General features: G+C 43.0%; 1 protein-coding gene across 1 annotated transcript in view; it reads right to left on the reverse strand.

The window, feature by feature from the left end:
* The window catches only part of TNNI3K (TNNI3 interacting kinase), a 391,224-nt gene that overhangs the window by 246,135 nt on the left and 132,896 nt on the right, over positions 1 to 12,193 (reverse strand). The gene's annotated exons all lie outside the window — the stretch shown is intronic.

A 12,193-nucleotide genomic window follows, 5' to 3' on the forward strand; every position in this document is an offset into this window, starting at 1 on the left:
CCCTGCTGTCTCTGGGACCCGTGTGTGTCCCAGCAGACAGCGCGGCAGGACAGGAAGACGCGTAGACTCCCGTGGGAGTCTATGCTCAGAAGTGGGTGCAAATACCTGTCTTAGACAGGAATATGCACCCCCCCTTCCCCCTGAAAGGTGCCAACTGTGACACCGGGGGGTTCCGAAAAGCGGAGGTTCAATTTCTGTATGAACCTCCGCTTTAATTCCAGAGATAAAACGATAATTCTCCCGCTCTACAAGACTCTGGTCCGGCCGCACCTGGAGTATACTGTCCAGTTCTGGGCACCAGTCCTCAGGAAGGATGTACTGGAAATGGAGCGAGTACAAAGATGGGCCACAAAGCTAATAAAGGGTCTGGAGGATATTAGTTAAGAGGAAAGGTTGTGAGCACTGAACTTATTCTCTCTGGAGAAGAGACGCTTGAGAGGTGATATGATGTCAATTTATAAATACCGTACTGGTGATCCCACAATAGGGATAAAACTTTTTCACAGAAGGGAGTTTAACAAGACTCATGGCCACTCATTAAAATTAGAAGAAAATAGGTTTAACCTTAAACTACATAGAGGGGTCTTTACTGTAAGAGCGGCAAGGATGTGGAAATTCCCTTCCAGGTGGAGGCGGTGGTCTCAGCGGGGAGCATCGATGTTTTTTTTTGAAGCACCTGATTCGAGCCAGAGGCTCTAATAGGCTTCAAATTAGGGTGGGCTCATGACACACAGCATTATGCTCAGAGCCCACCCAGGTGTGTTAGAAAAGCAAATGAATATTTGCTTTTCTAACACTGAATCGCCTCTCCATCAATCAGGCAGCACAGATCTGATACCCATTTCCCGATTGGCTGAAAGATAGACGATCCTATTGGATGCCTAGGAGGAAGCTGCATATGTCATGTTCACACTATAATACTTGTTGCAGCACCGTGCCGTTGGGGTCAATACCCCAATGGCGTGGTGCTGCAACAAGTATTATAGTGTGAATATGACATACTATATGTAGCTCCCATTAACTGAAATATTATGAAAATAAGTGCTGCAAGAAACCTCAACCCCATTGTGCAAATAACGCACAGAAAATGTCCTATAACAATTCATCAAATACAATAATTCTAAGATAGCCCTACTGGGTAGTGAGTCCTAATCACCAGTGCTGCAAGAACACACACTATTGTGCAAATATATAAATAAACAAACAAATTTCAAATAAAAAGCATCCAAAAAAACATGGCTATGAATTGACTTTATGGCTATGGATGAACTTTTTATTGATTATTATATAAAATTAGTTTGTTTATTTATTTATATATTTGCACAATTGTGTGTTTTTGCAGCACTGGTGATTTGGATTCACTAAGAGAGAGACAGTGAGAGACATTTGGATCAGAGACGGTGGAGCTAAGGGAAGGGGGGGGGGGGGGCTGAGAGAGGGAGAGGGGCCTGAGCGGGAGATGAGTGAGACTGCTAGCCCTACCTTCCATGCCAGTCTGTCTCCTTGATCCGGGGCTCCCTGGCAACATGCTCCTCCTTGCAAGTCCTCAGGGTCCTCATTCAGCCTGTTCTCTGGGTCTCATGTTAGTGCTGAGAGGAAGGTCAAACAATCCATGCCCGGGAGGCACAGGAGATGCTGCATCGGCCGCTTCTCATCTCTTGGGGGGGGGCGGGGTCAGGGGGGCTAGGTCAAGGAGGAGGCGGCCGTGGTGGAACTATTCTCCCCAGTTCCGGGCTCTCAGATGGCCAGCCTATCTGTCCTCGGCCCCCCGGTGATCACCACCATGATACGGATCCCCCGGCCGCCCACCCACACCACAAGAACGGCCGGTGTTGCTGAACAACGCGGATTCTCCGGCATCATAAGTTTAACAAGGGGCTTTTATCCCCGTGCTAGATGGTCCACACTCGTGACAGCGCCCCTCTCTTTTGCGCCCGGGGTGGTGGCCCCCCTCGCACCCCCCACGCTATGCCACTGCTCCCAACTGTTCCTGATTTGGAGGGATTTTCCCTGATTTGGAGCAATGTCCCTCTGTCCCTCATTTGTCCCTCATTTTTGTCTGATCTATATAGATGTATATAAAATACACGTTTTCTCTTTCAAAAAGTGTTTTCCAGCGCTAAACCTTTCATCCAATTTCTAAACTTCTGCATTTGTAAATTTAAAAGCCAATATAAAAAGGAAGAGTAGTGGTAAAAAAAAAAAACCCTTGTGGATTTAATTAACCTTTTTTTGGTTAATTCTCCTTTAACCGGTTCTCGACCGACGCACGCCAATGTATGTCGGCAGAATGGCATGGCTGCGCAAATGGACGTACCTGTACATCCCTTTGAATTCACCACCATGCCATCACACGCGCGTCGGCTGGGAGCTCCATGAGTAGGATCGCGGGTCCTGCAGACTTGATGTCCGCGGAGATACCCGTGATCGTCTCACGGAGAGGAAGAACGGGGAGATTCTAATGTAAACAAGCAATTCCCCATTCTGCCTAGTGACACTGTCATTGTGATCGGGAGCGGTGATCAGTGTCGTGTCACACACAGCCCCCACAGTTAGAATCACTCCCTAGGACGCACTTAGCCCCTACAGCGCCACCTAGTGTTAACCCCTTCACTGCCAGTCCCATTTACACAGTAATCAATGCCATTTTAATCGCATTGATCGCTGTATAAATGTGAATGGTCCCAAAATCATGCCAAAGTTGTCCGACGTGTACGTGTATCGCTGATCGCCGGCATTACTAGTAAAAAAAATTTAAAAATTATAAAAATGCCATAAAACTGTCCCTTATTATGTAGACGCTATAACCTTTGTGCAAACCAATCAATAAACGCTTACTGAGATTTTTTTTACCAAAAATATGTAGAAGAATACATATTGGCCTAAACCAGCCTTTCTCAACCTTTTCAACACAGAGGAACCCTTGAAATACTTCTCCGGTCTCGGGGAACCTCTGCAAAAAATTAGAGATCTGCAATTTATGATACATTAGTGTGATGGTCAGTGGGAAGAATGGTCCTTACACTTGTGGTCATTGGGAAGAATTTACCTCCTTACAGATAGCTAAAAAGATCAATGGAATCTTGGGAGCAGTGGGAACTTATCTGAGAGGCAGAAATTGCCCAATGCTGAAGGAACCCCTAGCAACCTCTGGAGGAACCCTAGGGTTGATCACTGGCCTAAACTAAGGAATGTTTTTTTCCATACAAAATGTTTTTTCCTGACAGTCACCAGCTCTCTGCTCACTGTAGACAGAGAACTGAGCAATCAGCTGTGTTTGATCGCTCTGTTCTCAGTCTTAGGCTCCGTTCACATCTAGGCGTTGCTATTTTACAGGAGTTTCTTCTGGCGTTTTTTGTAGCGTTTTTGTGCAGGCGTTTTGAAGTTCAAAAGGTCACCAATGTAACAGAATTAAAACGCATGCAATCTGCCAAAAAAGAAGCTCATGTAGTTTTTTGAGCGGCAAGTGTTTTGCTTTAGGCGACAGAACGCTCAGATGTGAACAGGGGCCATTGAAATAAATGGGATTTGTCTTGTTGGTTTCCATCTAGGTGAGCATAATTTTTCTTTTAATGAATACAGACCCGCATTAATTATTATTATTTTTATCTTTTTCAGTATATTCAAGAATTCCTGCAATATGCAAAGCGGACAGAGATACATATAAAATAAAGAATATAGTATAGTATAGTATAGTATAGTACAGAATAGGCACCCCAAGCCATGGGTAAATGCCTAACAAAAGTCTACAGCTATGATAACTATTAGGCCTCATGCACACGGACGTTTTTACAGCCGCTTTTTTGAGCGTTTTTTGCAGCTTAAAAAGGCCTGTCCATGTTAGTCTATGGCTTCATGCCCACCTAGGCGTTTTTGAGCTGCAAATGGCATAGGCGTTTTTAAGCTGTAAACAAAACCCAGGACCAGTGCGTTCCGTGGCGCGGAGCTAGAGCTGTAAAAACGTGAATCGTGGGAAAACGCGCACAAACGCTCAAAAACGCGCATAAACGCGCAACATATTTTCTTTGTTTTCTGAGTGCTATAGCCAAGAGATGTGTTTCTTTAAAAACGCTACTTAACGCTAACGCTAAAAAACACGCCAATGCAAAACGCGGTAAAAATCATGTTTTTAACGCCGATTTTTCCAGGCGTCAGAGCTAGCTTTGCAGCCAGTTTTTTAAAACGTCTGTGTGCATGAGCACTTATGCCGCGTACACCCGATCGGATATTCCGACAACAAAAGCCATGGATTTTTTCGGACGGATGTTGACTACATACACACAGTCACACAAATCTTGTCAGAAATTCCGATCACCAAGAACGCGGTGACGTACAACACGTACGGCGAGCTGAGAAAAATGACGTTCAATAGCCAGTGCGGCTCTTCTGCTTGATTCCGAGCATGCGTAGAACTTTGTGTGTCGGAATTGTGTACACACGATCGGAAATTTCCGACAACGGATTTTGTTGTCGGAAAATTTGAGATCCAGATCTCAAATTTTGTGTGTCGGAAATGCCGATGGAAAAATGTCCGATGGAGCCTACACATGGTTGGAATTTCTAACAAGCTCCCATCGAACATTTTCTGTCGGAATATCCGACCGTGTGTACGCGGCATTAGAGCGCATCTTTGTAAATAGTATTAGAAGGTCTTTCACATAAAGTTTTATTCGTAATGAACATTTTCCCCCTCTTTTGGCACAAGCAACAAGATGTCCAACAGACTTTCTGATAAACTCCGCTGGTAAAATGTCATTTGGAATTAAATATATTGGCTTTAATACCCCTTTAATGCCTCTTCCCACCGCCTGCTCTAAATGTAATTGTAGCATCCTCCCTCCCATCACAAAGAAATATGATTATCACAGGGCTGTACAATGTTACCAATAACACGCTTTAATTCTACAAAAACCTTCTGGGGACATAAAATGATTCACACGTGGAACTTTATGGCTCGCGAAGTGTCCCAGAGCGAGTGCTACTGCTTAGCCAGTACATAATGTAAAAGAGAATATAAAACAAATGTGCTTTCTAAGCTCGGGAAACAATCAAGACTATAAAAGGCTAAATGATACAGCAAATAAAGTCTGAGGAATGGAAAAAAATTTAATTGTTCTGATGGCCGGAAATTGATCCATGCAGAATCAGAAGGTTAAGAATATTTCGGAAAAAGAAAAAAAAAAATGTCGGTGTTCAGACCACGGACGCATGACAAATGAAAATTGTGTCACTGTTTGCTCTGCACGCTTGCATGAGAACTGGGAAATTTCTTATTAGGGGAAACAGCCGGGTGAGGAGCACAAATTATTTTTAGGTAATGGTTTTCCCATGAAGAAGAGAGTTTAAAATTCCTCCAACCGAGAACTCTGCAAATAAGCAACCCCCGTGATTTCTGGATGGGAAGGCGCTGTATTCTAAAAATATAAATAGCTTGTAGAAAAATCGAGCGGTTCGCCCAGAGTTTATTGAATGCATTTTTTTTTTGTAAAGTGTGGCTATAGCAGGACTAGGGAGGTATGAAACGTCCTTGCTTATGTTCTGGGAAGTAGACTCATCTCCGGTCAGCCTATCCTACACTGCATTGTAACAGAAATAATAATTCAAGTTATATAAAAAAAAAAGCTTATAATTAAAGCCAATGTAGATCAAAAAGAGCTATCAAGAATTGTTTTTGCCACACATTAAATTAGCCGCTTCAGCCCCCGGAAGATTTTACCCCCTTCCTGACCAGAGCACTTTTTGCGATTCGGCACTGCGTCGATTTAACTGACAATTGCGCAGTCGTGTGACGTGGCTCCCAAACAAAATTGACGTCCTTTTTTTCCCACAAATAGAGCTTTTGGTGGTGCTTGATCACCTCTGCGGTTTTTATTTTTTGCGCTATAAACAAAGAGCATCAATTTTGAAAAAAAGCAATACTTTTTGTTATAATAAATATCCCCTAAAAATATATTAAAAAAAATATTATTTTGCCTAAGTTTAGGCCGATATGTATTCTTCTACATATTTGTGGTTAAAGAAAAAAGAAAAAAATCGCAATAAGCGTACATTGATTGGTTTGTGCAAAAGTTATAGTGCTTACAAAATAGAGGATAGTTTTATGGCATTTTTTTTTTACTAGTAATGGCGGCGATCTGCGATTTTTATCCAGACTGCGACATTATGGGGGACACATCGGACACTTTTGACACATTTTTTGGGACCATTGGCATTTTTTTATTTATTTTTTTATTTAGTAGTATGCGAAAAACAATACAGAGGTAACTTCACAGGATGTATGATACATTTGGTTACATACAGACAATCGTAGTGTGTGGAAAACAGAGCCAACAGTAAGAAAATCGAGGGGAAGGATACCTAGACAGTTGTGTGGGCTATTGGAAATGGGATTAAGGCACCATCCCCTGAGGATCCCCCTTTGCTCAAAAGGTCATAGATTTCAGCTCTGTAACCCTCAAAAGACCTGGATAACTGTAAATAGGGGAAGAGTATCGTGCAACAGTCAACTGGGGTCGGAACATACTGTATTTTTCGTTTATTAAGTTAAGAAAGAAAAAGTAGGGTTGAAAAGCGGGAAAGGGGGAGAGAGCAGAGCGGGGGCTGAAATGGCAAGAAAGGATAAGAAGAGGAAAGGGGGTATTGGGGGGTAGAGTGGGTAGGGCTGGATCCCCTCTCAGGGAGCAAGAAACCCCCCCGGCCCGCTAGCGCAATAGCTGGACATATTCTGGGGCAGCAATCTCCGACATTCATCATGAGCTTTCTAGATGACCATTGGCATTTTTACAGCGATTAGTGCTATAAAAATGCACTGATTACTGTCAAAATGTTACTGGCAGTGAAGAGGTTAACCACTAGGGGCCGATCAAGGGGTTAATGTGTTTCCTATTATGTGTTCTAACTGAAGGGGGGAGGGGACTGTCCAGGGGAGATGACAGATCTCTGTTCATACTCTGTATGAACAGACGATCTGTCTGGTCTCCCCTCAGAGAACTGGAATCTCTGTGTTTACACACACAGATCCCGGTTCTCCGTGTGCCCCGAGTGATCGCAGGAGCCTGTCGGTGATCGGAGACGGCTCAGTGGGCAAGCAGGCAGGCGCACACACCCCTAGTGGCCAAATCTAGAAGCGACGTATCATGGCGGCGATTTGTGCAGCCGAGCCATGTTGGAGAAGGGATCTCACTGCTCCAGGAGCACACATGCAGGCTGTAAACTGTCTCTTCGGCTGGGAAGCCACAGGTGCTGGCTTTTACCACTAGCAACAGATGAAAAACAAGCTCTGGACTGCCGCACTCTTCAGAAGACCACTTTCTTTTATTGGAAAAATCACATCACAGCTCAACAAACACAGCAAACAAGGAAAAATTGCTGTCAGCAATTATTCCTTGTTCGCTGTGTTTGTTGAGCTGTTATGTGATTTTCCAAAAAAAGAAAGTGGTCTTCTGAAGAGTGCGGCAGTCCAGAGCTTGTTTTTCATCTGTAGCCGAGCCATGTTGCCGCAGTACAACTGGTAGCGGTTAGCATAAAAATAAGCCCTCCCTGACCTCTTTAGCTGCAGTCTCTATGGATTAATTCATCCTCAGTTTTACAGAAAAACAGTTGTTCAGGTTGTCTAAGCCCCTCGCCCCTCTTTGCTCCCACTTCCACAAGTATAAGTGACTCAGCAGCTCTGCTTACCTTGCCCCCTTACCTTAGCCCCCCCAAGCAGTGTTTTAGCAGCTTGGCTCCCTTTGCTCCCTGTCCCAGAAGTGACTCAACAGCTTACTGTAGCTGCTCTCTGTTCCCTCTCCCAAAATTTAGGCTGCTGAGTCCACCTGGGCGGATCCATCATGGCGGAAGGTTATATTGCCTGATCGGTAAATGGCTCCATTGGATCGAGTTCATCGCTGTGTGGCTGAGTTGTGGCTACATTACTCCCCTATTTACAAGCTTTATTAAACTTGCCTCTGGTAAGTGTGCATTTTAGGTGGTGGTGATCACTGTTTTGAGTGTCAGTTGGTTTTCTCACTTTATTGGACCACCTACCCGTGGCTTCACTCTACGTTATTGGACAATTATTTCACTTGCTTGTATGGATCGGTTTCCTGTGTGATTTGGATGTTTTAAATGGACTGATCATTTTTTCATTTTTTTATTGTCCACGCTGTCACGGTTATTTTAATTTTTTTTATGTTTCTTGATTGTTATCCTTATTAATGTTTTATGTGTTTTTATATATTTTCACATTTATTATAAATTTTTAGGATTCGGGAATTTGGCACAGTTCATTTTTTCTGTTTTCATATAGTTCAGTTTTACCCTGCATCTCCTGATAATATAAAGCACACGAAAAAGTGAGCACTTCAACCCCAAATCTCAACATGTTTCACCCATAAAAGGGCTTCGTCAGGAGTGAAAAAAGTGTTGTAAATAAAACATGTGCTCAAACACAAAACAACATATGCCTGCTAAGTTTTTATTGGGCATTTATCTCGGCCAGGGAGATTCATCCCTCTTTTGGCCTTTATGACCATTGCCACCAAAAAGAAAGCAGGGGTTCAGGGGAAATCGTCCATAGCGGACAAATGTTCTAGTGACAATTGTCTATAATGGAAATTCCTCTCACTATGAAGAGATTTCTTTTCACTTCCTCTTGCGTCTTCAAGACAGGAAGTGAAGGGTCAGCCTCCCTCCAGGAGGCAGCAAGAAATAGGGGGCTTAACATTTTCCTACACTAAACAAAAGATGTTTTAGCTACGCATGCACGTTATTGGGAAAAATATACCCATGGTCATGTCGAAGAGCAATGGTATTTAATACACTATATTACCATATTAGGGATGCCTACCTTTACACACACGTGAACTTTAATGGAATCTCAGTCTTAGTCCATTGAGTTTCAATATTGAGTTGGCCCACCCTTTGCAGCTATAACAGCTTCAACTCTTCTGGGAAGGTTGTCTACAAGCTTTAGGAGCGTGTCTATGGGAATGTTTGTGAGGTCAGGCACCGATGTGGACGAGAAGGCCTGGTTCGCAGTCTCCAATCTAATTCATCCCAAAGGTGTTCTATTGGGTTGAGGTCAGGACTTTGTGCAGGCCAGTCAAGTTCCTCCATTCCAAACTCGCTCATCCATGTCTTTATGGACCTTGCTTTGTGCACTGGTCCAAATCATTTGGTGGAGGTGGATTAGGGTCTCGGAACAGTTTGGGGAAGGCCCCTTCCAGTTCCAACATGATTGCATACCAGTGCCCAAACAAGGTCCATAAAGACATAGATGAGCAAGTTTGGGGCGGAGGAACTTGACTGGCCTGCACATAGTCCTGACATCAACCAGATAGAATACCTTTGTGTAGAATTACAGCAGAGACTGTGAGCCAGGAATTCTAGTCCACATTAGTGCCTGACCTCACAAATACGCTTCTGGAAGAATGGTCAAACATTCTCATAAACACACTCCTAAACCTTGCGGACAGCCTTCCCAGAAGAGTTGAAGCTGTTGTAGCTGCAAAGGGTGGGCCAACTCAATATTGAACCCTACAGACTTGGCCCCTTAGTTCCAGTGAAGGGAACTCTTAAGGCGTCAGCATACCAACACATTTTGGACAATTTCATGCTCTCAACATTGTGGGAACAGTTTGGGGATAGCCCCTTCCTGTTCCAACATGACTGCACACCAGTGCACAAAGCAAGGTCCATAAAGACATGGATGAGCGAGTTTGGGGTGGAGGAAGTTGACTGGCCTGCACAGAGTCCAGGACCTCAACCCAATAGAACACTTTTGGGATGAATTTTAGTGGAGACTGTGAGCCAGGCCTTCTCATCCAACATTAGTGCCGGACCTCACAAATGTGCTTCTGGAAGAATGGTCAAAGATTCCCATAGACACACTCCTAAACCTTGTGGACAGCCTTCCCAGAAGAGTTGAAGCTGTTATAGCTGCAAAGGGTGGGCCAACTCAATATTGAACCCTACAGACTAAGACTGGGATGCCATTAAAGTTCATGTGCGTGTAAAGCAGGAATATGTAATTAGTGGACCTCCAGCTGTTGCAAAACTACAAGTCCCATCATGCCTCTGCCTCAGGGTGTAATGCTTGTGGCTGTCAAAGTCTTGCTATGCCTCATGGGACTTCTGTTCTGCAACAGCTGGAGGTCCGCTAATTGCATATCCCTGGTGTAAAGGCAGGCGTCCCAATACTTTTGGTAATAAAGTGTATATGTAATAAGTAAATATATTTAAGGAGAAGAAATTCCTGTTCATGCCTAGTTTTGGTCTCTCTGTGGAGGACTGGTGGGTTGTGCCTCTGAGATGGCACAGCAATGAATGGGTTCCAAGAAATGTCACCAAGCCCAGTTTACTTGTAATCCTTGATAATTAGTTCAAAGTATATTCAGAATACAACACATAAAAAAAAAAAAAAGTGTTCATATTTTTGATTGTTCCATTATGCTTCGTGACTTCATTCTATATGGCCTACCCCCACACTTGCAGCTAATTGGAATGCAAACCACTCTTGCAACTTTTTATATTGTGTGATGTAGCTCGGCAGATTGAAATCAGAAACAGTGACATAATTAGGCATTAAGTTTTAATTAAGGAAATGTTTAACCCAACTGCCACTTAAGCCTTCAATTTAGAAATAATTAATTGCCTATATCATGTATATGTAAAAGTCTTATTCCAGACAGTGGGAGATAATTAACCTTCACCCGGTAATAAGGAACATATGCAATTAGCGCAAAGAAGGTATGCTCTGTTTGCTGGGTGTATTTGTCTTATAAAAGCAATTACATACAATGTTCAAGAATATCTGAATAACTCAAGGCAATATCCTTTGACTCCAACAGGTTGGTAAATCTGGGCGTAGGATAACGAGCTCCTCCAAGCGCCTGAGGTCATTATTATTGCATCCTTACTAACCCCTTTATAACGCCTGCACAAATACTGATGCTTGAAGTAGTCGTATCACCTATTATCATAAATAAAGCGGTGTATGTATAGAAACAATTTATGGCTATTTGCCAAGTAAAACTGTTGATACATTTGTTTTGTGCAAATGAGGCAAAAATTAATGTTTTTTCTATTTCCTCAACAAGTCAAATGTTAGTTATAACTAAAAATAGAGTGAAAATAACTTATTTAGGCCACTAGTTGAAGCAGAGGTTTACAGGAATAAATACGATCCTCAGCGCTCTCTAGTGGCTATAATGTGGTATGTTCCGGAATGATTCTATTTTTTTTTTTTAGACATGATTAACATTTGACAGATTGAGGATCCTCAGCGCTCTCTAGTGGCTATAATGTGGTATGTTCCTGAACGATTCTATTATTTTTTTTTAGACATTAACATTTGACAAATTGAGGAAAGTGAAGATCATTTTTGCACAGAACAAATGTACTAGCAGTTTCACTGAGCGAATAATTAAAAATACACTCTAAAGCAGGGTTTCTCAACCAGTGTTCCGTGGAACCCTTTGGGTTCCTCTAAAGGTGCTAGGGGTTCCCTGAGCGATGGTCAATTTCTGCCTCTCAGGTAAGTTCTGAAGGACACCATTGATCTTTTTAGTTATCTGTAAGGGGGTAATTCTTCCCAATAACCACAAGTGTAAGAAGCATTCTTCTCATTGACCATCACACTAATGTATGATGAGTTACATAGTTAGTAAGGTTGAATAAAGACACCAGCCCATCCAGTTCAACCTGAGTGAGTGTCTACAATTGTCCCTATCCCTATACATTGCACACTCACATCGGTCCCTACCCTCAAGGAGCCCACAATCCAAGGTCCCCATTCATATACTAGGGCCAATTTGGGACAGAAGCCAATTAACCTACCTGCATGTCTTTGGAGTGTGGGAGGAAACCGGAGTAACCGGAGGAAACCCACGCAGGCACAGGGAGAACATGCAAACTCCAGGCAGGTAGTGTTGTGGTTGGGATTCAAACCTGCGACTCTTTTTAGTGCTAGGTGAGAGTGCCACTGTAGTTGTAGTTTTTTTCATTTTTAGCAGGGGTTCCCCAAGACCAGAGAATTATTTCCAGGGTTCCTCTGTGCTGAAAAGGATGAGAAAGGCTGCTCTAAAGTGTATGTAAAAAAAAAAATGAACAACATTTATTTTTATTTGATCACTGTTGGTCTGTTATATGTGCCTTTGCAAGTGTTTTGCTATATTTGTTTGATAGGAAAGAATAAAAAAAACGGAGGTGAATC

The sequence above is a fragment of the Lithobates pipiens genome, unplaced genomic scaffold, assembly GCF_037356315.1.
Source record: "Lithobates pipiens isolate NorthernLeopardFrog02 unplaced genomic scaffold, aLitPip1_a1.2 Scaffold_23, whole genome shotgun sequence".
In the NCBI taxonomy this organism is placed as follows: domain Eukaryota; kingdom Metazoa; phylum Chordata; class Amphibia; order Anura; family Ranidae; genus Lithobates; species Lithobates pipiens.